The sequence below is a fragment of the Natrix helvetica genome, assembly GCF_964273705.1.
Source record: "Natrix helvetica genome assembly, chromosome: 1".
Classification (NCBI taxonomy): domain Eukaryota; kingdom Metazoa; phylum Chordata; class Lepidosauria; order Squamata; family Natricidae; genus Natrix; species Natrix helvetica.
Window position 1 is genome coordinate 330,941,572 of NC_138548.1, and position 26,345 is coordinate 330,967,916.

Sequence of the window (26,345 nt, forward strand, 5' to 3'; positions counted from 1 at the left end):
GTAAAATTGGCTTTAAAACCCCAGTTCCTGGAGGTGGTGTGTCAAATTTGCTTTGTCAAGTCATCCAGCACGAGCTCTCCAAGATACTATTCATATTACCACAGTCATGATATTGACATTAATTAATAACGATGAAAGTTACTTTGGGGAGAAGAAAATTCAGTGATTTCAAAATTGACACTGTTTTTAAAACATGATTTAAAGCTCTTTATTTGTTCTAGGGTGAGCAGTCAGTTGTTGGGCAGGATGCTTTTAACAGTAATGAATGGAAGATCGCATACAGTGGCAAGAGTAGCTGAGTTTTTCTTGGGTTTTTTTTTTCCCCCATGGTTTGAGACCCGGGATCCTTCATTTCTTTTTATGAGTTAATCTTATTTAGAATTGTTTGGGATTTGATGTATTTCCTACCTTACATGCAGAGGTGGGCTTCACATAATTTAACAACTGGTTCGCCTAATGCAGAACTGAAAATGTGAGTGCGCACGGCTTCAAACACACAACGATTTCATGCGTGTGGCTTCTAGCACACCTTCTTGGGCAGGTGTGTGGGCAAGGCACAGAAATCAGCTGGGCTGTGTGGGTGGGGCGATTGAGCCAGAGAATGAGATATATCGGATGGGATAGCGCTGGGGCAGGGGGGGGGACCCAACCAGTGATCATAACTACCGATTCGCCTGAACTGCTCCGAACTGGCAACAGCCCACCTCTGCTTCCATAGCAGGAAATTGTACTGCCAATTTTTAATTTAATTTAATTTATTTGTATAAACCTTGAATTCTTTGGTCACTTACCCTTGATTTACTCTAGTTTTGGCTGTAATAGACAAGGAGAAAGGAAAGAAATCCTCTTTCTCACAACAAAACAATGTTCCTTTTCTGCAGATCATCAGGAGAGTTTGTTAGTTCATAACTTGGCTAGAACTAGTGTTTTTTCTGCCTGAAGCATGTTAGACTCCATGTTCACACACAACCAGATTAGTGGCAAGGGAATTCTTCCTTTCTCTCCCTTTGCCTTCATCTTCCCCTTTCCCCTCCCCTTTCTTGTACCTAATACCAGCAGACCAGCTTAGGGTGCAGTGGACAGGCTGTTTTGCACACCGTTTTCTGTCCTTCAGCAGAGAAAAGAGACAGCCAGGATCTATTAGGAGTGCTTCTCATGATCTTACCTAGCTCCTTTGGCCTTTAGGGTAGGTCTGTCTCTGAGCAGAATCAGAAGATAGTAGTTTAAGAGCCGAGTGGCACAGTGGTTAGAGCACAGTACTGCAGGCTACTTCAGCTGACTACTAGCTGCAGTTCAGCAGTTCAGATCTCACCAGGCTCAAGATTGACTCAGCCTTCCATCCTTCCAAGATGGATAAAATGAGTATCCAGATTGTTGGGGGCAATAAACCGCTTAGAGAGAACTGTAAAAGCACTATGAAGCAGTATATAAGTCTAAGAGCTGTTACTACTCTGAAGACAGAAGCAATTCTGTGCTAAATTATAGAACAGGAAGTAGATCAAGCTATCAAATGGTAAAATAGAGAAGTATAAGTAGAGGAAACTTGACACCAGAATATATTTCATTCTGTTGTTCTGTATTTTGGGTAACAAGATGTTTATTTTCTCACATTATCCACTTCTCTGTACAGCAATGAAGTGTTTCTTCTATTGAGAGATTAGTTCAATGTCCACTTCAAGAAACATAGACCTCTAGTAGTAGAAGATAGTTCTCCACTAGATCTCCACCATGTAGCAAACTCTGGATCACGCTCATTTTATAAAAATCCTCATAGCATGCTCTCAGCTTTTCGGGCCTATTCACTGGCAAAGAAGTGACTTAAGCTTGGTTCTAATTACTCTTGAAGTTAACATAAAACCTTCAATATATTTCTAGAGCTTAAAAGAAAAACTCCCTGAACAGTAAGTACTTTGTTAACTAGGCATTATCACAGAGAGTCTGAATTTGTTGAATGTTTGTTCAATTTATAAACAAAGGGAGTGTTCCCTACATAGCATTTCTTCCTAATTTTCCCTATGAAGTAGGTTGGGATGAGAGATAGTGACTGCCCCTAGATGACCTAGTAGGATTTTATAGTTAAGGATAGATTAGAATTTGGGTCTCCCCAACTCCAGATTAATTAGTACATTACACTGGCTTTCATCTACAACTGAATATGTGTAATGTTAAATGAATTTGCGAATCTGCTTGTCTGAATCTGCAATGGTGCAATTAAGTAGCATCTGTGCACTGTGGTTTGTAATTGTGTAGTTGTAATACTTTTCCTGTATACAATTTCCTGTATAATTGTATAATACTTTTTCTTGTGTAATTGTAATACTTTTCCTTTACCCACAGAGATCCATACCCATTTGCTGTTGATATATTGTCCATATCATTTCTTGTTGCATGTTCAATTGATCCAATTCTTTTCCTTTGGCTTTGGGAAAAAAATTACACAATCATTATATACATATTGGGCAGTTTGAGTTTCAAACCTATGGTGCCTACAGTACTTCCCTTAATTTTTAAAGAAAGATTCATGGCTGTTTTTACCATTGGAATATTATATTTTTTGCTCATGTGTAAGTCATTTGGCCATCTTGGTGTTTTTTTTTTTTAATGTTCTCTTTTAAGTAGTCAAAATTAGAGTTGATGATAATTTCTGTTTTACCAACTTCGCCCGTATAAGTAGAAAAAGGGGGGGGGAGTACAATTGTGTCTCTTCCAAATGAAATTGGGACCACTGAATTTTCCTTGTCTCTATAATATGAGAACTATTTTTATTTTCTTTTTTTTCATTTAATGTGTGAAGATTAGAAAATTAGTTTTAATTATTACTTATGAGGCACCATATGGTTACCCTATAATTTTGGCTTCCCAAGGAGCTTTGTGTGCGTATGGAAAATGAAATTAATTAGGATTCACACTTTGAAATCTATTATTAACTTAATAAACCTGGCAGCTTATGGAGTGCCTTCCTCCAATGTGTGATGTAATTGTTTATGATAACAAGCCACTATTTATAAAGCCTCATAGGAAATCTGACACAGGTGGAGAGTAAAGGTCAAGAGAAATGCTTTTGTATCCATAGTAGTGCTTGAAGTTGATTGTGCATAAATTATGAAACAAATATTTCCAGCATTTTTACTTAGTTTAACAGAATTTATTTTCTTGAAATCCAAAGCTGCATAATAACATTTCACAATGCTTATGGTGTGTCCAAAAGATTAAATATATTTGCTGCTCATTTCAATTTCACGTTGTATGGCAGAGCTAGCTTAATATATAGTGTTATGCATGTAGTTCCTGATTTACAACCATTCCTTTAGTGACTGAAATTACAACAACAGCACTGAAAGAGTTCCCACATTTATGACTGTTTCATCATCCCCACAGTCATGTGATCAAAATTTGGGCGCTTGGCATTTTCACCTTTCCAACCAGCATCCAACAAGCAAAGTCATTGGAGAAAGCTGGATTCATTTAATAACTTCCTGATTCACTTAACAGTTGCAGTTCACTTAACAGTTGCGAGTGACATCATAGCAGTGTTCCAATATTTGAGAGGCTGCCACAAAGAAAAGGGAGTCAAGCTATTCTCCAAAGCAACTGAGGGTAGGACAAGAAGCATGGGTGGAAACTAATCGAAATAAGCAACCTAGAACTAAGGAGAAATTTCCTGACAGTTAGAACAATTAATCAGTGGAACAACTTGCCTCCAGAAGTTGTGAATGCTCCAACACTGGAAGTTTTTAAGAAGATGTTGGATAGCCAATTTGTCTGAAATGGTTATTGGGTTTCCTGCCTGAGCAGGGGGTTGAACTAGAAGACCTCCAAGGTCCCTTCCAACTCTGTTATTCTGTTTTCTGTTTATTTAACAACCTTGGCAAAAAAAAAAAAGGTAACAAAAATGGGTGCAGTTCATTTAACAACCATCTTGCTTAGCAACAGAAATTATGATTCCAATTGGGGTGGTATATCTCTGCTTCATGTTATTCTTACTGACATCCCCTTGGCTAACCAATCAGTGGTGGGTTGCCAATTTTAGTACTATTGGTTCGGGTGCATGCGCAGAAGCATCTAAGTGGGCGGGCGGAGCCTCCCACCACCGCTACTACTGGTTCGCCTGATCGCGTTGAACCAGGGACAGCCCACCTCTGTAACCAATGTGTGCTTTACTTTATTAAGGCAGATTACATATTTGGAATTACTGACAAGTCTGGATAAATGACTGTCAGAAGTATCAGTGGGCCTTGATGTGGATCAGACCAGAACAAAATACACCTATTTAGCATCTTGCAAGAACTTCACCAACCTATGGACAACATATGATCCACTTAAAAGCTACATTTATTTCTGGCCAATTCTGGTGTGCAGTAAAATATATAATGGAACACAGTAGCTTTGCAACCTAACCTAAATTGGTTACTGTTTGATGCTAAATACTTACAAATATTTAAGCACCTCTTATATTTGAAGTACATAATGTATTCCTTCCCCCTCCCCCAAGTCTTTATTTAGCATTTTGTTACTGTGTGAATTTATGTCAAATTAATTGAGTAACATATGAAAGCTTTAAGTGTGACATGTGTTCTGTAAACTCATGTAATTCTTTGAGTACAAAATTTAGAAGTGAAGTTCAAGGTTTTTAATATTATTTTGTAATTGAAACTTTGTAGATTTTTTAAAAAAGTTTGGCTCTCTCTTAGGTAGCTTACTTATTGTTTACTATTCCTTTTTTTAATGCAAACCTTTGGAATGCATTGCTCTGAGTAATGTTTCTCTTCGTTTCTGGGTGTAATGAAAATTGACTTAACACCATCTTGGATTTTAAGATTTGATACCTAAAGTTAAGCAAATCTGTTTTTCTAAAATCTCTAAAATTTAACTCATTAGCAGACTTTTGTTTAGTTGGTATTTAAACAACGTATTGACTTTATACTAGGCCAGTCATATCTTTTGTGTCTAGTATTACGTTAGCCAGTATTGCATATTCTGACAACAATCTGGCAGGTTTTCTAATTCCACTCACTCATATCCTTTGCTATTGATATTTTTGCCTGGAGACCATCTGTCATATTAACCAAATTGTGTTCAGTAGCATTAATTTGTTGTATACCCATTACATTCTTGAACAAAGTTTTAAATCTCCCATCTTATTTAGATAATATTAATTCAGTTTGTCCAGATTTTAATTTTGCTTTTCCTGTGTCCTGATTATTAGTCAGTGTGAAATATCTTTTTTGAATTATTTGATAAAAACGTTTGGAATACTTTAGATTTACCTTCCTTAGCATGAGCAAACAAAAACTTCAGAATAAAACTTAACTTAATAAACTACCTTTCTTAATTCTTGGTTTGGGTTAGTTCAGTCTGAAATAGTAGAAGTTTGTCTTTCTTCTCTTTGTATTCTAGAACTAATTTGTGTTTGAATGCAGTAGACGTTGGTTGTCTACTATCTCATAAATCTTTTACAGGTAGTCCTCGACTTACAACAGTCCACTTAGTGACCATTCAGAGTTACAGTGGCACTGAAAATAGTGACTTGTGATCATTTTTCATAGTAAACAGCCTTTGCATCATTCCCATGGTCATTTGATCACATTTCAGATGCTTGGCAACTGGTTCATATTTATGGTGGATGCTGTATCCCAGTGTTTGCAACCTTCTTACAAGCAAAATCAATGGGGAAGCCAGATTCACTTAACAACAGGATTGCTAATTTAACAACTACTGTGATTCATTTAACAACTGTGGCAAGAAATGTAGTAAAATGGGGCAAAGCTCACTTAACAAACATCTCACTTAAACAACATAAATTTTGGGCTCAATTTATTTATTTATTTATTACTTGAACTTATTAGTCGCCCCCTCTCCCCACAGGGACTCGGGGCGACGTACAAAGGTATTATATAGCGTATAGAGGAGGTAAGAATAAATAAATAAGTTACAATACTTAAACCTAACTGGTTTTAAATTGTATTTTAAACGTTAAATTTTAATTCTATATGGGGTTTTTATAATTGGGGTATCTTAATGCGGGTTTTTTAACTGTCTATATGATGTAAATTGTCTACCTCCTCCGAGTTCGAGTCCGTGTTTGTGTATCTGTATGTATGTTCTGTATGTACGCCTATGTGTTTTTATATATTTTCTGTGTTTTATATGCCCCATTGTACGCCGCCCCGAGTCCTACTTGGAAAGGGAGCGGCTAATAAATTCAAACTTAAATTCAAACTTAAAAGTTAAAACCCCAGTGAAATTAACCCTTAAAAACTAAAATTACAATTAAAAATGCCCTGGGCTGGGGAGGTTGTAGAGTTATGCCAGGTCAGCTAGTCGAAACAGGTAGGTTTTCAGCTTCATACGGAAGGAGCGAAGGTCGGTTGTAGTTCTGATGTCTGGGGGGAGGTCATTCCAAAGGGTGGGGCCCACTACAGAGAAGGCCCTACTTCTGGGCGCTGCCCTCTGGCACTCTCTGGAGGACGGCACCCGGAGTAGTCCCTCTCTGTGTGAGTGGACGGGTCGCAGGGATGTATGGGGCAGGACGCGATCCCCCAGGTAACTAGGCCCTGTGCCATGGAGCGCTTTGAAGGTGGTAACCAGTACCTTGAAGCGCACCCGGTAGACCACAGGAAGCCAGTGCAGCTCGCGCAGGATAGGTGTTATATGGGAGAACCTCGATCTCCCCATAATTACCCGCGCGGCTGCATTCTGGACCAACTGCAGTCTCCGGGTGCACCTCAAGGGGAGCCCCATGTAGAGAGCATTACAGTAGTCCAGGCGAGACGTCACCAGCGCGTGAGTGACTGTACGCAAGGCCTCCCGGTCCAAAAGGGGCCGCAACTGGCGCACCAGGCGAACCTGGTGGAACGCCCCTCTCGCCACGGCTGTCACATGATCTTCCATAGACAGCCGGGCATCAAGGAGGACGCCCAAATTGCGTGCCCCTTCCACCGGGGCTAATTGATCATCTCCGATGGTCAGCGATGGCATATGCTGGTTGAACCGGGAAGCCGGAAGCCACAGCCACTCTGTCTTGGAGGGGTTGAGCCTGAGCCTGTTGTCATCCATCCAGACCCGTACGTGGCCGTAAGTCAAGGGCTACCTGTATATAAACTTTCAGGTAAAAAAAATTAACCAAGATCACACTTTTGCCAGATTATGTAAATAGATTTCAGTCACCTTAAGGATTTTGCTTTAGTGTGTGTGTTTGTGTGTGTGTGTGTGTGTGTGTGTGTGTGTGTTTCACAGATGTCTGTATCTTGCTTGTAGGAGCTTCATCACTGGAGGTTTTTAAGAAAAGACTGGACAGCCACCTATCTGTATAGGGTCTCCTGCTTGAGGGGAGGTGCACTAGAAGACTTCCTAGGTCCCTTCCGGGTCTATTCTGATTAAATCACAACTGAATGTTCTGCTATAAAGCATAATTAAGGCTTCCTATGGTGACAGTAGCTGTGGCTGTGAGGAAGGTTGATGACTTTTATCTTGCTAAATAAAATCAAGCTGAGTTCATGAGGACATGTCCATGTTGTTTCTTCAAAAAAACAAAAAACATGGCCTTCTGAGATGGGTTCTCCCCCCTCCTCCCCCCCCGACTTCTTACTCTGGAATTTCCTACAGGTCATTCATTCAAATACTTAATGTCCAACCACCTTTACTCTTTTAGATACTTTAATATAATTTAATAATTTAAATAAGATTATTTATTTATTTATTATAGATGCTTGTCAGCTAAAGTCAAGAACTGCCAACTTTGTTTGGTTTATTATATTTGTGATATTGCTACAGGTAGTCTTCAACTTACGATCACAATTGAGCCCAACATTTCTGTTACCAAGTGAAACATTCATTGAGTTTTGTCGCATTTCACGACCTTTCTTGCCACAATTAAGTGAATCCCTGCAGTGCACAACATGGTTATGAAGTGAGTGTGGTTTCCCCATTGACTTTGCTCGTCAGAAGGTCACAGAAGCTGATCACATGACCCCAATGCATTGCAACTGTCATAAATATGATCATCTGAATTTCGATTACATGACCACATGGATGCGGCAATGGTCCTAAGTGTAAAAAAATGTCATAAGTCACATTTTTCGGTGCCACTGTAACTTCTAACAATCAATAAATGAACTAAGTTGAAGACTGTGTGTACTCCACCTTTTCTCAGACCACAGAAGCGTACAAAACTCCAGCCTCCAACTTTTGTCCCACAAGAATACTGAGGTTTGAGTCTGTCCCACTGAAATTCCATGGCTGAGGAAGCTGGGTTTTGTCAGCCGTAGTCCAACACAAAACCCATATTGCCTTGCTGTCTCTTTGTACAACATAATTGATATTTAAATTATTTGGCTATGTAACAGGAAAGCTATGATTCTTGCTAGATTTGGATGATTGATTAGGATTACAGCAAATTTTGATTTTTAGCTCTTTTATATCTATTCGGTCCCATAAGTTCGTTCAATTCCATTTGGCTATAAAGAGGAGAAGATTTGATTTAGCCTTCTTTTTGACATCTAATGTTCTGTTTCAAGGTTTTTTTTTTCTTACGGAGAAATATAAGTAAGTTAACCCTACAAGTTAACCCACAATTTGGTTAACTATGTTGATTAAACCACTGTTGGCTGGAGGTACATAGGGTGCTAAATCACTTCTAAGCAAGGTAGAAGAAGCACAGGATGTATCTTGTAAATTGAAATGCAGACCAGTATTTCATTTGACACAGAACTAGACAATTACAAACCTAAAAGCTACAAATAAAAAATAATGAATCTCATCCACAGAATATTGATTGATGGAGTTCCGTCAAATTGTTTGTGACACCTAGCAATTTATAGATTTTCTCCATGAATATATAGAACATACCCTCCTAAATATTAATTCGAAAGCCGCCTTTTCTTTTAATGTAATTTTGGAGCCTGGCTTTACATTTCTATGTGGCAGAATAAACTGCAAGAGCATTCTAACTCATCTACTGCCTAAATTATTGGTGCTTAGTTTATTATTCATTCTAGTTTATATTAAATTATAAAATGATGGCGCATACCTCTGATGAGACTTCATCTCCTTTCAGTAGTTAATATGTACCAGTTACCTCAGGGCCACAATATTTCTTTTTTATATTGTTTAATGCAATCGTTTTTAAATGAGGGGGGAAAGGCAATGATATTGTGAATGCAAGCAAATAAAGGCCTTGACAGATTCCTCACCTACCCTTCAATGAGCCAAGCAGAAAGACATATTCAAAAATAAAATGTGCCTTTATTTTCTTCTGCAGTAGTTTTGTATAATTAAATGTGTGTGTGAGGGGCTAGTGTTTTCTTTTGGTCTTCTTTTCTTTTAACTTAGCCCATATAAACTGTAGCTTCTGGTATCCAATTCTAGCTTGAACTCTGTTGCTTCACTTCTTGTTGGCATAGGGGATAAAAATAGACTGACTACAATTTCCAATCACTCAGCTATCACGGCACAAAATCAGACACCATGATGAATGTCAGATATGTTTTCCCCTCTTCTTTTTCACTTTTTAATTTGTCCCTCTCTGAAGGAGCCTAGTGATAAGTGAGCCAATTTTGATATGTTTAGATCACGTCTTCGTTCATAGACAGGGGTGTCAAACTTGTGTCGTCACGGCGGTGCCACCTGACGTATCGGGACTTTCCCCCCCTTTGCTAAACTGAGAGTGGGCGTGGCCAGTGCCTGATGCATCTGGCCCACAGGGCCGTGAGTTTGACAGTGATAGAGATAGAGTTCATGCTTCTTTGATTATCCAGGTGATTGTTCTTTCATTAAATGACCTTAGATTTCACAAGTTGATAAGAAGACCTGAAGGTAAATGGTAAATCAAAAGACTGGGAGTTACAAGGCAAGATGGAAAACTTTGGTTTCCCTCAATTAATGGGTTGGGATAGTTACTTCATATTAAGAATGAGAAAGATTCTCATTTGGGAGACATTCTCCAGAACATTCTCATCTTATCCAGGAAATTCTCATTTTGGAAATATTCCTGCCTGGATTATTGTCCTAATAAGTATTGGGAGTTGAGGGACATACTAGGGAGACAGAATGATAGATGGATCCATCAGCACTCTTCTCTTGGTTTGCCTTATAAGTCAACTTATGTATTTTGTGGTTATGGAAATACCAATTCTTCAGACCAATACTTGCTTGCTTACTACTTCTAGTTAAAAGAATATCCAGTAGAGAAGCTGAAATAAGAACTTTGATAACTGCCTCTGAGCCAGATCTGACTAAATTGAACTAAATGAACCTATGATTCCCTCATTCCCTCTGGAATGAGCTCCCCCCGGAGCTTCGCATAATCCCTGACCTCCGGTCCTTCCGACGCGCCCTAAAAAGTTGGCTTTTCCAGCAAGCCGGCCTGGCCTGTTAATTTTAATTTTAGCTTATTTTAAATATATTGTTTTTTTAAAAAATCGGTTTGTTTTTTTGGATATGGATTTAATCTTTTTTAACTTTTGGGATGTGTGTTTTTTAATGTTGTACGCCGCCCTGAGTCCTTTTGGAGAAGGGCGGCATATAAATCCAAATAAACCAAACGAAAACCAAACCAAACTATGACGTAATTTTAGGCAAAGTAGCTTCATTGCTTAGGTGAATTTAGCAGGGCCTTAATATGTACAAATAACAGTGAAAATATCTGAAGTGCATTTCTACTGTAATAATAAATACCCATTAATTATTCACCACCATACCTTTGTAAGAAACTATATTTTTTATCCTGGTCACAATGCATAATGTCAGTCTCCCTTGATTAATACTTGGCAGAAAATCACTGATCTACAGAAACGGTTCTATTTGTCAGCTGGACTTGGCAGATGTCTCAGACATGGCTCAGAGAGATAAGAATATTTTTTACACAAGGAAAAAAGAGAACAAAACACTTGATTTTCCATTGATACTAAGAAGATACATATGATTTGTAACAACCACCAGTGGCTTAACTCATTGTTTGTTTGGGTTTTTTCCCTTTCTGGGCTTCCCATGTGTTAATGGACTTCTGGTGCAGCACTTTATTGAAGCCAAACCATTATTGAGTGTTGACATAATTGTCATCTTAGACCTAAGAACTACTGGCTCCTGTCTTAACTCTTGCATATAATTTCATTCGGGGTCACTGATTGCCTTAGATATATATTTTGGTCAGGATTTTTTTAATAGAACTGGGAAAAGGAACAATGTGTGCCCTATGTGTTCATTCATATCATAAATGAGAGGGTACAGAAAAAAGAATAATAGTAGGTTGTCATCGATCTGATTAACCTCTTTGACTGTTTTAGAAAAAACTTGGACAGCTTTTGCCAAGAGCTCCTTCCTGTAGCTTTGCTCTAGCGCAGGGAGAAACAGAAGAAAGGTAGATATTGGTTTATTTGCCATGTATGTATGTATGTATGTATGTATGTATGTATGTATGTATGTATGTATGTATTAAGTTTACAATCCCTGGTATGCCCAAATATGGAAGGAAGCATACTGCTTCTTTTCTCTGTCTATCGGCTCATCCCAAAAAACCATCCAGACAGAAAGCCATTATTTTTAATGTTGCCTTTGTTATTTATTTATTTATTATTTATTTATCAGCACAAACGCAACACATACACACACAAACACACACACGCACACATATATACAACTGTTTATTTTAAAAAACTGTGAAATACCCCCTAAGAGGTAACTTAGCAACCATAAAATACTGAACGTAAGAATAGTATTAGTGAAAAATTTCCTCTTAAAATTATGCAGCTAAACGTCTGTCTCTCTTTCTTAGGAAAAGGGGAAAATTATATACTGTATACTGAATTTTCAGCTCCAGTCAAAATTACCGTGTTTCCCCAAAATTACGACATGTCCTGATAATAAGACCATGCCATATTTTTCCTGTGGACAAAAATATACGCCCTCCCCCAATAATAAGCCCCCTGGACAACCCCCCCTCTAGCCAGGCAGAGTGCCACTCACCAACAAAGCGATATCCCGAAGGCGCAAAGCCGCAGGAGCCGGGGGAGGGAGGCAAAGGCGCTCACATTGCTTGACGCCTTTGGGATACTGCTAGGCTGGTGGGTGGCGCTGTGCCCAGCTGGAGCTGGGGGTTGCCAGGCAGCTGCTCTCATGAGCAGCCACCCAACAACGCCCCTTTCCAGCCAGGCAGAGCGCCACTCACCAACCCAGTAATATCCCAAAGGCACTAAGCCGCGTGGCGCTCTGCCCGGCTGGAAAGAGAGGTTGCACGAGCACTTGTTCTGCCTCCAGCTTGCATGCCTCCCTGCCTCACCATGCCAAACTCTCCCTGCAGGGCTGGGTCAGGGTGCCGCTGCTGCCCCGCTGCTGCCGCCGCCATGCTCCAAGCATAACCGGCTTCCAAACTCCGGAGATGCGCTGCCGAGCCTTCCGGCAGCAGCTGCTCAGCAGCGGATCTCCAGAGTTTGGAAGCCGGTTATGCTCGTAGCATGGCGGTGGGGTGGCAGCAGCGGTGGCAGCGCCCTGGCCCAGCCCTGCAGGAGAGTTGGGCATGGTCAGGCAGGGAGGCACGCGAGCTGGAGGCAGAACAAGTGCTCGCGCAACCTCTCTTTCCAGCAGGGCAGAGCACCACGTGGCTTAGTGCCTTTGGGATATTACTGGGTCAGTGAGTGGCGATCTGCCCAGCTGGAAAGGGGTGTTGCCGGGCAGCTGCTCATGAGCGTGGTCACCTCATGACGGTTTTGTTGTGTTTGCCCCTGAGGCTGTGCCCGGCTCTTCGAGCGCCCACGCGCAAGAGATCAGCCACCCGGCAACCCCAAACCAAAAAGCCCCCCCCCATAATAAGGCCCAAGCAAAATTAGGGGGGGGGGGGGTCAAAAGAAAATAAGACCTTGTTTTATTTTCTGGGAAACAGGGTAGTAAAATCAATGTAACTAGCTAGTCCACTTTAAGGGCATGGCATAGAATTAGAATAGAACAGAACAGAATAGAATAGAGTAACAAAGTTGGAAGGGGCCTTGGAGATCTGCTCAACCCCTGCTCAAGCAGGAAGCCCTATACCAGTGATGGTTAACCTTTTCGGCACCGAGTGCCAAAACTGGAGTGCGTGCGCATGTGCCAGAGCACCAGAATCCGGAGGAGAGCAGCTGGCCGGTGCATATGCGCACAGCAGCCAGCTCTTCTGGGTTCCGTCACATGCATGCCCGCTGGATAGCTGGTCCAGCACCCATGCGCAGCAGCCAGCTGCTCTCTTCCGGGTTCTGGCTGGGTGGCATGCATGCGTGTGATGGAACCTGGAAGAGAAGCTGGTGACGGCACACGTGCCCCCAGAGAAGTCTCTGTGTGCCACCTCTGACACGCATGCCATAGGTTTGCCATATAAAGGAGCAAAGTATCCTCTTAGAGCGGGCTTTCCTTCAACAAAACATGAATGTTTATTCACCAAGTTATGCAAATTTATCAGATTTCTTGCCCTCGGTTCCTCAAGGCTTATAAAGAAACAGACCAAGGAAAAAAGAGAAGGAAAAATAATTCTTAATCTCTCTCTTCTGTCTCCTAGATTTTGCCATTATCATAACAAAGAAAAAAAAGAATAAATTGAATGGAGTCCAGGAGTGCAGGTGTGCAGCTGGGGGCAAAAGCAAAGTGTTTTGTTCTTAATGATTGCCTGATTTCAGCGCTGCCTACAAGACACAGCATAAAAAAGTTATCCTTCAGCAAATGTTGTGAATTTGAGGAGTCTCTCCCTGCAAAAAAAGATTAATATATTTTTAGCATCCAAAATAAAATGCCTGGGGGTGGGGGTGGGGATCTTCTTTATTCTGCCTGCTTTTATGGCTGTAATGGTTTCTTTGCTGTATTTGCATTTTTTGCAAGCCTGGATGATTTATTCTGATCCAGTGTTTTGCTCATGAATCTTGTGCAGTAAATTAGACCAAGGTAGACAAAGGCCCAATGTTGTCCTATATATGCCAGTCCTGATCAATGCTTGGAAGCTGGATGGGAAGTAATTTGCTTCAGCTCAACCCAGTAAGATGAGATGGTGGCGATGAAGGAGAATATTTGTAGCTCAGGGATGAAATGAGGGGCCCTTGGTGCTCTCTGGACTTGGTTGTTACATTACCCAAACTAGGTAACATCATCAGTGTTGGGACGGCTCTGGGTTTTGGTCCCCTTGGTTCAGATGAGATACCATCTCTGACTCTTGCCAGAGAGTCAGACCTCTTTGGAGGTCCTCCTGGATTCGCAGCTCCACAAATATGGACAGATTCATCTTCCACACCAATTGAACCCATTCCTGGACCAGGACACTTACTCCCACTCACTCATGTCCTGGTCATTTCCTGGTTGGACTACTGCAATGCGCTCTACGTATTGAGGATCAACTGGAAATTACAACTGGTCCAGAATTACAAATACAGGGGAAGTTATGAGTGTTCCATGCTTACATCACTGCTGCATCACCCACTTACATCACTGCTGCAGAGCTCCACTGATGTTCAGGTACAATTCTAGGTGCTGGGCTATCACATTTAAAGCCCTATGAAAGCTGGTTGGATGAGTTTGGGTCAGTCGCTTTCTCTCAGCCAAACACACACACACACAGGGTGGTGGTGGTGGCAAAAATAAGAGGAGGAAGTGTGTTTGCCTCCTTGAATTATTTATAAAAATAATAAAGACGGGATTTAAATGAATAAATAAAATGGCACAAAGCCAGATTATTTGTAGGACGGATTGTTTGCACTCTACTAGATCGGACAAGGAAGACATCTTATAGGTTCCTTCCCTTAATTGTTGCCGCCTAACAAAACCTAGAATTCTCTCCCTCCTCACAGCTGGCAGATCTCTATCCTCCTAGCTTTTCAAAATGCTATAAAGACCTTGAGATAGCACAAGGTCCCACAAACCTTGGGATAGCATGAGACTGTAGTTGACAGAAGTTTGACAGTTGGCTTGAATATGTAGGGATGCATTGTGTTGAGTTACCAGGAAATTTTATGCTGGTTTTTATGATTTTTTTAAAAAATGTTTTCATTGCTTAATTATGTATCAGCTACTCAGGGTTAAGTTACCACAGACGGACAGCTACACAACTATTTTAAATTAATAAATAAATGTGAAATTGTTATTATTAAAATTATTACTATTAAAAGGAATACTTTATTTTCTATTTACTATTACGAAAGAAAGAATTCTACAAATAATAAGCAATATCAGTTGTTAAATCAATTCAAAAAGATATAGAAGCATATATCCTCAACCACCACAACTGAGCCCAATATTTCTTCTGACAAGCAAGACAATTGTTAAGTGAGTCACACCCCATTTTATGACTATGTTTGCCATGGTGTTATTAAGTGAATTATTCCAGTTGTTAAGTGGATTGTGTGGTTCTTTGGCAAATTTGGCTCCCTCCATTGACTTTTCTTGTCAGAAGCTAGCTGGAAGGGTTGCAAATAGTGATTCCATGTCCGTGGGAAAGTGCAACTATCACACATACATGCCAGTCACCAACTGCCTGAATTTTTGATCATGTGACCACTAGGCTGCTACAACAATTGTAAGTGTAAGAATTGGTCATTAGTCACTTTTTTTCAGTACCACTGTAACTTTCAACAGTGACTAAACAAATGGTTGTAAATTGAGGACTTACAGTTCAATAGATAAAAAATCCCAAAATTTGTATGTGACACAAATCCATATACTAATGCTTTCCAATCGAAGTTAAATTTTGTGTCAGATTTGCTTTTAACCTAGGAAGTTATTCCTCTCATTGAAACATACTCCCCAAATTTAATAAGCTAACCCAAAAAAAGGAATCAAAGATCTTTTCCATTATAAAGTGTATAAAATCTCTGCAGACATTAACATATATAGTGCTAGTTTACTATATTTTGGATGGATATATTGTTTAGTGAAATTCAATAAGAGCATTTGAGGTTGTAATGGAATTACAACCTTCAGAATCTGTTCCATTCTGCTATAAATCATTTCTCAGTACTGTTGAGCTGTAGACTACAACATTCTCACCTCATGTAAAAAAGGATGCAACCTATTAATTCTATTTTCATGTATTATTTAGAAAAGGATTTTTTTTCATTTAACCAATCAAGATTGAAATAATATACCAATGTTGAAATACACTTTATCTTAAGTACAGGTAGTCCTCAACCTGTGCAGTTGAGCCCTATCACTCTCATACAGTTTAGCCCAATCATTATAATAATGAACAAGCCCAGGTGACTGTGTTGAATAAGGATTGGGGGAATTATCTGGAAGTCGCCATAATTGTGAAAAGTGATCATATGCCAATAGACATGATATTCACAGCATCTGTCTACCTGACTACCTACGCACCCACTCTGTTTCCCCCAAACTAATCCCCAACTGGAAAATAAGCTCTAGCATGATTTTTCAGAATGCTCACAATATAAGCCCTACCCCAAAATAAGCCTTAGTTAAGATTATCATCCAGACAGACACATGTGTACCGTATTTCCCTGAAAATAAGACCTAACCAAAAAATGAGCCCTAATGCATCTTTTGGGGGGAAAATTAATATAAGAACCGGTCTTATTTTCATGGAACACGATATTTATCTATCTATCTATCACAGTGATACCTTCCTACTGAACAGCTTTGAAACTCATCAAATTTGATATTCAACACATTTTGATGTGAACATTTTGCCCCAGTACACATTGTTTATTTGGAACTCAATGCACAAGCTAAAACCTGTCAGTGTCAGCTGCCTTGTCACTCACCATATTATTCCTTAGGTGAAATTGTGGGGTTTTTTTTGTTTTGTTTTTTGTGGTATTTAGGTTTTGGGGACTCAGAGCTTCTCCTGGAATCAATTAACAATTAGTACCAAGGTATCACTGTATCTATCATTCTCCCTCCCCACTTCCCCCCCCCCCCTCTCATTATAAAAGGAAAGTTTATATTTCTTTTTTCTGGAGGGGAAAAAAGAGTAAAGAATAGAATATGGAAATGGCCACCCATGGAGAGTAGGATGGAATAAAATTGTTAGAAGTAGAGTTTAAAATAAAATAAAAACATTCAAGTTATTATGTACACATTTAATATCAAGATGAAATCACTGACTAGCTCTGGCAGGTGGGAGGCTGATCAGCGTTTTATAGAGAAACTTCCATTTCACACTTCACTTTCATATCACAGTTTGTGTGCTTGCTATTTGTGGGAGGGCTGTCTGTAAAACCACAGGCTGCTTTTGGATGCAGTTGGCCTTGTTCCAGTTCTTCCTATGTCAAAGGGAAAAAAAACTCTCTGTTATGTCTCATAATATTTGTACAGAATAGAATAACAGAGTTGGAAGAGAACTTGAAGGTGTTTTAGTCCAGCACCCCCCACCCCCCTATACCATTTCAGACAAATGGCTATCCAACATCTTCTTAAAGACTTCCAGTGTTGGGGCATTCACAACTTCTGGAGGCAAGCTGTTCCACTGATTAATTGTTCTAACTGTCAGGAAATTTCTCCTCAGTTCTAAGTTGCTTCTCTCCTTGATTAGTTTCCACCCATTGCTTCTTGTTCTACCCTCAGGTGCCTTGGAGAATAGTTTGACTCCCTCTTCTTTGTGGCAACCCCTGAGATATTGGAACACTGCTATCATGTCTCCCCTAGTCCTTCTTTCTCTTAAGCTAAACATACCCAGTTCCTGCAACCGTTCTTCATATGTTTTAGTCTCCAGTCCCCTAATCATCTTTGTTGCTCTTCTCTGCACTCTCTCCAGAGTCTCCACATCTTTTTTACATCGTGGCGACCAGAACTGAATGCAGTATTCCAAGTGTGGCCTTACCAAGGCATTATAAAGTGGTATTAACACTTGACGTGATCTATCTTGTATCCCAATCTTATTTATGTCCAGGATATAGATCCACTTAAGAAAAGTTGTCATTTTTACTCAACAACCTGGTGATCAGAAAATCATCAGTGGCAACATTTTCTTCTCTCCCTCCTTTTCTTCATGCCAGAAATGTATGCCCATTTGCTAATTTTCTATTAGGACTATTTCAAAGGACCAAAAATTAGAGTGTGTTATATTGGGATGTCTCAGAACCAGGAATGGAAAAGAACATCCAGGCAGAAGATTCTCAGGCTTTGGATCAAAGAGGATACTTTAGCTACTCTCAGTGGATAACTTTTGCTGAGAAAAAGATGCAAGAAGCTATAGGAAAACATGGGAAAGTAAAGCGAGGCAGTTGTGCCTTGTTGTTGTTGTTGTTAAAATTATTTCAATAAAATAATTTAATTAATAAAATAACAATAAATAAAACAACATGAAAAGGGAAAGAATGCATATGCATACATAAAATGAATTTTCCACTAGAGTGAAAGTTGAACTAACAATGTGATTATTATAACATTTAAAAAAAAAACACAGCAAAAAAGAAAACAAGATAAAAAAGAATGGTGGGAAATACTGGAATGCCTCCCCCTCCCCTATAACAGAATGTTTTAGCAATAAGATTCTATAAGAAATCATAACAGGATCATAACATCATAATAAATCATCATAATAAAAGAGTCACCACCTAAGTTTACCCATTAAGCTATGCCAAGGTTTGCTTGGGAATAGCTTACTGAACAACTGCAAATGCCAGACTTTCCATATCATGGCAGGGAAGGTTACAAGCTGCTGCCAGCTGTTGATTTCTCCTCCTCCTCCTCTTTTGTTCCATTCATTTAAAGACCCACACAGTTACTTAATGGCCACAACTAAGAGACAGTCAAGTATGTACTTCTTGAGCAAAAGAATCACATGGGCAACTTGCTTAATGACCATTTCGCTGAATGACCAAGATTCCAGTCCCCATTGTCATAAATTGTGGAATGCTTGTAAATGCTTAAAGAAGTAAGCTATATTGTTACATTGGTAAGTGATCTTCACTTCAACCAGCTTATTTTTCAACAAGTTTATGTGACTTGCTTAATTTAGATAGAATGCTTATAGAATAGCAATGCTAGGTAGACAAAGCTAAATTTTTTGAATATTCCAGCTAAATTCTTGTTGTTTACTTCGGCTTTGTCATTTCGTTTGTTTGTTTGTTTTAAAAATACTTAACTGGTTAGTTCCTTATTAGGTGGGATGCTAAGTTATTAAACAAAGAAAAAAGGATATTCTTCCTAAGTCACAGTCAGGAGTCCTTGATGGTCTTTCAGTGTTGTGCCCCCCCACCCCCCAGCAGCCAGTGAAGCTGGCAGCAGAATCAGACAGTGAGGAGGTTGGGGAGGAGCATGGGCCAGTCCTGGAGGCTGGGGAAGGCTCGGACGAGGGCTCTGCGTTGGAGGCAGAGATGGGCTAGGGCCGTCTGGCAGTTCTCAGCTGCTTTCAGAGCTAGGCAGAGGACCAGCTGGAGCCTGTTCCAAGTGTGTGCATGCACAGAGCTGCCAGAAGAAAAGAACATCTAAAAAAAGAGTGTCGACTTGGGAGTAAAGCCACAATGGAAGGTGAATGGCCCCTCCTATAGGAAATAAAAGAGGAGCGAAAGGGGAGTGGGCTTTTGCAGGAAACAATTCATTCATTCGTTCATTTCAGGAGTGTGAAGATCTGTCCGTGAATCTCAGAGACTCTGTGCCAAGTCTTTCCTTGCACAGCATTGCGTTTGCAAAATATTTACATGGCAACTTTCCAAGATAGATAAGGTCTGTGGTCATAACTTCACCTTTGAAAAACTGTTTACCAGGCTTTTGCTGAATATGAATGAAAGGAATTCACATTCGTTTAATAAAAGGAGTTTTGCTGGGACCAGGAATCTGCTTCGTGCTTTTTGGGGAAGTCTAGCTCAGAACACTCAGGTTGTTTGGTTGTTTGCTTGAAGATATTTCATTATCCAAGGATGCAACATCATCATTGCATAACATGAGCTTTAAGCAGGACAGTAAGACTGTCACATTTTTACCTGTATTGCAAATTATCTTTGCTACTGTACTGGTTTGATCTGTAATTCCCTTTATGGAGATGAAATATAGAAACAATTTGTTTGTAGGTAAAATTAGTAACCCCATATTGCTAGCCCAAGCATCCATATTACTTCATGAACCAGTGTTGAAAATGATACACACTATGGTGGGTTGAAGACAGGTTTATCATTTCTGCTATAAACATTTGCAGCAGACTAGAGCAAACACTGGTTGCCAAAGAGAGTCCAGTTTTTATTGATTCACAATAATCCACAATATAGACTCCTGTTACAGTTTCAAAGTGTCCCACTTCCCTTTGTATTCACCACGCTCCAGTGCAAAAGTGTTGTCTCTTGCAAAAATTGCTCCATTAGATTTAATTCATTTGCTAGCTTTACACTGAACACAAGCCTTTATAGTGCTCTAAACAACTGTTTCTTTCACTTAGTCGCATTTGAAATGGGAGGAAGATCTGCCGTTTCTTACTCTGCTTTCTTGTATTATTAGTTCATCCTTCACTATATTTTGAATCTCACCTTCTCGTACGACTCTAAAAATATGTGTATTATGATTCACTATATTATTTTTGTATTAGCAGACATTTAGAATTGGATTTTTTTTAAAAAAATATTAATAGCATTTACACATTTGTGCAATGCCACTGTAAAAACACACATTTTCAGAAAGTAGCTTGCCTGGCCAATAATGCAGTTTTGACACTTTCAGGTGCAAAGCCTAATGACTAAATTTGTGGCAAAACTAAAATGCTATAAACAAGCATCAGACTTACCTTCCTAATTTGTTTTTAGTTTGGAGCTGTGAAGCAAACACTAATGAATTTCACACTCTGTCTTGTAGTTCAATAGACGGCATTGGCAATTGATTGAGGAGCCTTAATTGCAAAGTGAAGTGGTGCTGAGAGTGCTGTGTTATAGTGCATTGTAGCACGTTCCAGTAGTTGTAAATATTGACATGACACTTTATATTGTCATGCTAATCTCTTTCTAAAGGAGAGAAGAAAAAAAAGAAAGATTGCATACTCTCAAAGGGAAAAGGGTTTTTAGCATCTTGGAATTATTTGTAGTTTTGTTGAAGCTACTTGATAGATGATTACCAAAGAGATCCATTTTAATATTGTTTTCTGACTATAGGCTTATTTCGTTTCCAGTGCCTGCTAGAAAAAAACTGTGTTTTTGATGCATTATCCAGTGAGAATCAGTAAATCATGTATACATTTCAAGTTTCAGGTTAAGTTTTTATTATGTGTTACTCTTTCCTGATATGATGTGAGAATTAAGGCCAGAGACAAGATAAAAATATGTGGTTAGACATGTCTGTGTGTGTGTGCGCGCACACACACACACACAAACACACAAACAAACACTAGAGATTAGTTGGAACAAGCTTTTCTAGAATTGAGACCTTTAAGGAAAAAAGAATCGGTGCAGAGTGAATTTACTTGGTAAATACTAACACTTCAGGCCTGGTTACTGTAAAATAAGATTTGGCTGGTTTACTTCATTTTCCACAGTTTGGGCAAGTAACTGTGGAATTAAATTATTTCATGTCATTTCCCTTTAGGTGCAGGAAGCATGACTGACCCTGTTCTCCCTGCTATATTGATTAAGAGTGGAAATCTAACTTTTAAATAAGAGTTGACTTGTTTATGGATTTATTTACTTCTTTCATAATGGTTGCATACAAGATAATTTGCTGCCTCAAGGCTCTTTTGACAAATTTGAGAAAATTAAAAATATCTGTTCAGTTTTCTTCTTACCCCCCACCCCCCGGTCTTTTTCAGCTTGATATGTTGCCAACATAAAAGTAATCAGAATATATAGTAAGCTCTAATTATAACTGATTTGACCTGAAAAGCTTTTGGCACAAAAATCGCCATCATAATTGACAAATTAAAAAAAGGGGGGGAAAAACAGAGAAGCCAAAGTTCAGAAAGACATAGAAATAAAAAAAAACGTGAGAAATGGTTTTTCTTATTCACAACAGTTATAAGTACAATTCTATTTTAACCTCTCAAGTTTCTGTAATCTAGCTCTTTGAATAAAAAAAATTAATACATCTAATTTTGTTCCATTTTGTATTAGTAATTAAAATTGAAGTGTTCTTCTCCTTTAACTGTAATCTTTAATTCTTTGTAGTTCTTCAAAATCTTATTCTTTCATATTTCTTCTAAAGAATTCAAAACATGACAAGGATTCTTATCTTGATCTTTAATCCTTCCAAATAATGTCCTAGAAGTTTTTTTTTCCCTTTATCCTTTCACCGAAAGTTATTCAAAACTTTAACAAGTCTCATTTGTAAATCCAAAATAGATCACTCTTTTGATGTGTTATTTGTAAAACCTTTTTAATTATTAATACTTCAGATGGTTTCTTTTGTATATCCAATGTAGCATCTTTTTTTCCATATCATTCCTGTAGTCTGTCATTTTAAAATTCACTTTTAGATAATTCTCAATCTTGCTAGTAAAACTTGTTCCTCTTACATAACATCTTCCAAACACTGTCTGTCATGACATATGCTCTTAAATTTAACCTCTGGGTCTATTGTTCAAAAATATCCTTTAATATAATTAATGCTAAAATATTTTGCTCGATTCTGTATTAGTAAGTCAAATGTAAGTGTTCTTTCCCCTTAATTGTAATCTTTAATTCCTTCTAGTTTATTTTAATATCTAACCTTCAAAGTTCCTTCCTTTCGTATTTCTTTTAATAATTCAAACCATGGGAAGGATACTAATAATTAATTTCAAAATCAAATCTATCTGGACCTTTAATCCATTTATAACTTTCTAAAATCAAAGTTCTCATCAACCTTTTGCTGTTTATTTCAAAAGAATTTTTAAAGTCCTTGAACTTGTATTTAAACTTCTTTTGCTAATGATTGAAGAACCTCACCCAGTGTCCATCTAAAGGTTCCTAATAGCTGATAAGCACTTAACAAGCAACTTCCAAAAGGGATTAGAAAAGGAAGTATGCGAATCTGTTGTCCTTTGATGAGGCACTATGCTTTAAACCCACTGGAGGACTCTCTCTTGTGGTCTCCTCTTGAGGAGCAACTGTCTGGAGCAGTGGTAACTAACCAGTGGTCCGTGGACCAATGGTGGTGCGTGAGAAAATTTTGGGGGCCAGCAGAAAAATTATTTGGATTTTTTATATTGCACTAAAAACTATTTATCTTTTTAAAAAATCATATTAGTGGTCCGCAGGATTTCAAATTATGAATTTAGTGGTCCCTAAACCTTTCGGTCGGAAAGGTTGGTCTGGAATACTTGTGGGCAAACTCAGGTTCTCTTCTGGTCCAGAGAGGAATTCTAAAGGGCTAGTCTACTCACCAGCTATTCATTCCGCCACAATAATTGGCTGTTTTTTGCAGAACCAACTTGATTTCAACATTTCCTCCACAAAAGAACTCAAAATAATTTAATTACTCATAGTGACTATTAGCAATAAGAAAATAAATGTTTTGTCATAATGGAGACAGTGATTTCAATTGTTGATACTGTCACCTGGAACATGATTTATCGGAACAATCTTCCTAATAATTTGGATGCTGGACAACACAGAACTAAAACGGGATCTTTCGGGAGGGAGGCTAATCTACCTTTTGGGTGATAATGAATTATTAAGGAAAGCTGGGACTCAGAGAGGAGGCATATTAGAATGCAAGACAGATGTTGAAGCGGAAGGATTTGTTGTTTAGAGCAATATATATCAAAAGTAAATGCTTGGAAATAGATATTTTCTAGCGTATGCCATGTGTAAGCTATCTGGAAAGAAAAATGTCTTTTTTCCTACTTTAACTGCACTCTTTTGTAATACAGATTTACAGTACAATAGATTAAAGATTTCTTTTCTTGCTAAGTGATAATCTTTCTTGCTTTCAGTCTGTATTTTTTATGTGCTATCTGTAACCCAATGCCTCCAGAGCATTCCCCTTCTCTTTAAATCCTGTTTCCTGATGATTCTAAGCACTTTACTTAAATCCTGTTTCCTAAGCGCTTTGCTCCCAGCAATGTGCCTCATAAATGTACAACCTGGGACCATATCCAGATTCCCAAAGCTTGCAGCCCTTCAGCAACCTTCAAAAGTTGTTTCTGAAATTTAACTTTTAATGTGGCAGCTATAAGTTATTAAACCTATAACTGAATATTAATTTTATTCAACAGAGATGGGCTAGTGAGTTCTTTGCTTCCCTCCATGGACAACAGAGATTGTAGCAGAGTAATTATCTAATCCAGCCCTGTATTCGTGTGCCCAGATTATGCATATCTCTTATAGACCATTCCTCTGCTTAACGATTGGCATTGATTTGTCTAATTTTGGCTTTTGCCTGCCCTCTTTCTTGGAAGAAAATATATTGGGGTATTGAATCTGCAATTTTTCCTCTCTGGGAAAAAATAGTAGATAACAAGAGCACAAAGCAGATAATAGAGAAGAACTGTGGAAGTTATATAGTATGTCACTTCAAACTAAAAGGATGTATTTTAAATTCATTGGTCATATTAGTTCTCAAAACTCTGGACAGTGACCATTTTTGGTTAAGGCAACAGGTTAGAATCCAGGAGACTGTGAATTCTAGTCCTGCTTTAAGCATGAAATCTGTTGGTGGAATGGAATAGAATAGAACAGTTTAGTTGGAAGGGACTTTAGAGGTCTTCTAGTCTAGTCCTAAAACCCCTGTTTAGGCAGGAAACCCTATACCACACAGGCGGCACACGGAGCCATATCTGCAGCACGCAAACTGTCAACCCCAATGTGCATCGCAGTCTGGCGAGGCAATTGTCAGACTTCCGGAGGGCCAGGGGTGGCCATTTTCACCTCCCCAGGCTCCGTAGGCTTTCCTGGAGCCTGGGGAGGGCAAACCGGCCTCCCCCAGCACCCAAGAAGAAATACCAAGCTCAGCATGGAGGCAAGCAGTGTGGCGCGCCAGGAGGGGGGCGGTTGTGCGTGCATGCACATGTTGGTGGGCGCTTTGCATTATCGGTGTCAGCACACACACACACTATCACGTACGAATGCTCTCATTTTTGGCACCCAACAACAAAAAGGTTAGCCATCACTGCCCTATGCCATTTCACAGAAATGGTTATCTGAGTTTTGGCCAGTCACTCTTTCTCTTTCTCAGCCCAACTCAGTTCACAGGGTTGTTGTAGTGGGGAAAATAGGAGGAGGAAGGAATGTTAGATATGTTCACTACCTTGAGATGTATAAAAATAATATAGGCAGGATAAGAAAATGAATAAAATGATGCTATTTGTATAAACAGGAAATGTTGTACTAATGTAAATAATTTCAGAGGAGATATTTTCTTCTTTTTCTCCCTTCCTCCCCCTCCCTCTCTTTCTCCCTCCTTCCTCTCCCCCTGTCCCCCCCCCTTTCTCTCTCTCTCTCACACACACAGTAGGATTGATATTTTACAAACTGATCATGTGAGTCCAAGGCACAAGTGACATCCTCTCTACTTGAACCATAAATTGTCAATTCTCATGAATATACCATATTTTTCGGAGTATAAGACGCACCTTTTTCCCTCAAAAAAGAGGCTGAAAATCTGGGTGCGTCTTATACACTGAATACAGCATTTTTTGCATCCTGAAACCCCTCCCCCTTCACCAAAATGGCCATGCAGAGCATTTAGAAGGCTTATAGACTGCTCCTAGGGGCTGGGGAGGGCAGAAATGAGTGAAAAATGACCTGTTTTTGCTCAATTTTGCCAGCCCCAGGAGCACTCTATAAGCCTCCTAAAGGCTCTGCATGCCCTTTTTTGACAAAGAACGGGCCATTTTTTGCTCATTTTTGGGGTGCCCCACCCCCAGAAGCACTCTACAAGCCTCCTAAAAGCTATTCATGCCCTTTTTTTGGGAAAAAAAAACAGGCCCGTTTTTCTGAAAAACGGGCCGTTTTTGGGAGGGCTACAGAGTGCAAAAACTTTTTTTTTAACTTGCGTCTTTAAAATCTTGGTGCGTCTTATACTCTGAAAAATACAGTATGTATGTATTTATGTATGTATGTATGTATGTATGTATGTTGCTTGGATGGTCATGGAGAGTCATGTTCCTATTATTCAGTAGGTGTGAACAATCAGAAATAGCTACTAAAACATGTGAAATGTTTGTGAGGATGCTTACTTTTTTATTCCTCCCTGATGTAATATTGCCTAATTTATGGGCATTATTATAATGTTGGCAAATTCCTTTTCTAGTGACTCCTAGCATAGATTTGTGTGCTTTTTAGAGTTGCTACAGATGAGCTGGCATCTTTGTCCAGCTATCTAATAAGGTCTTGTTCCTGTTTAGTTATAGATGGTTCCAATTCCATAAATGTGAATTTAAAGTTAGCTTTCTTCCTCCTCCACTTGTATTACTTAAATTGTATTACATTGCTAAAATTAATTGTGCTTGCCATTTGGTTAATCATTCATCTATGTAAATCAGATTC

At 39.1% G+C, this 26,345-nt stretch overlaps 1 protein-coding gene across 1 annotated transcript in view; it reads left to right on the forward strand.

Moving 5' to 3' along the window:
• Nucleotides 1–26,345, forward strand: part of SUCLG2 (succinate-CoA ligase GDP-forming subunit beta) — a 260,703-nt gene that overhangs the window by 110,535 nt on the left and 123,823 nt on the right. The gene's annotated exons all lie outside the window — the stretch shown is intronic.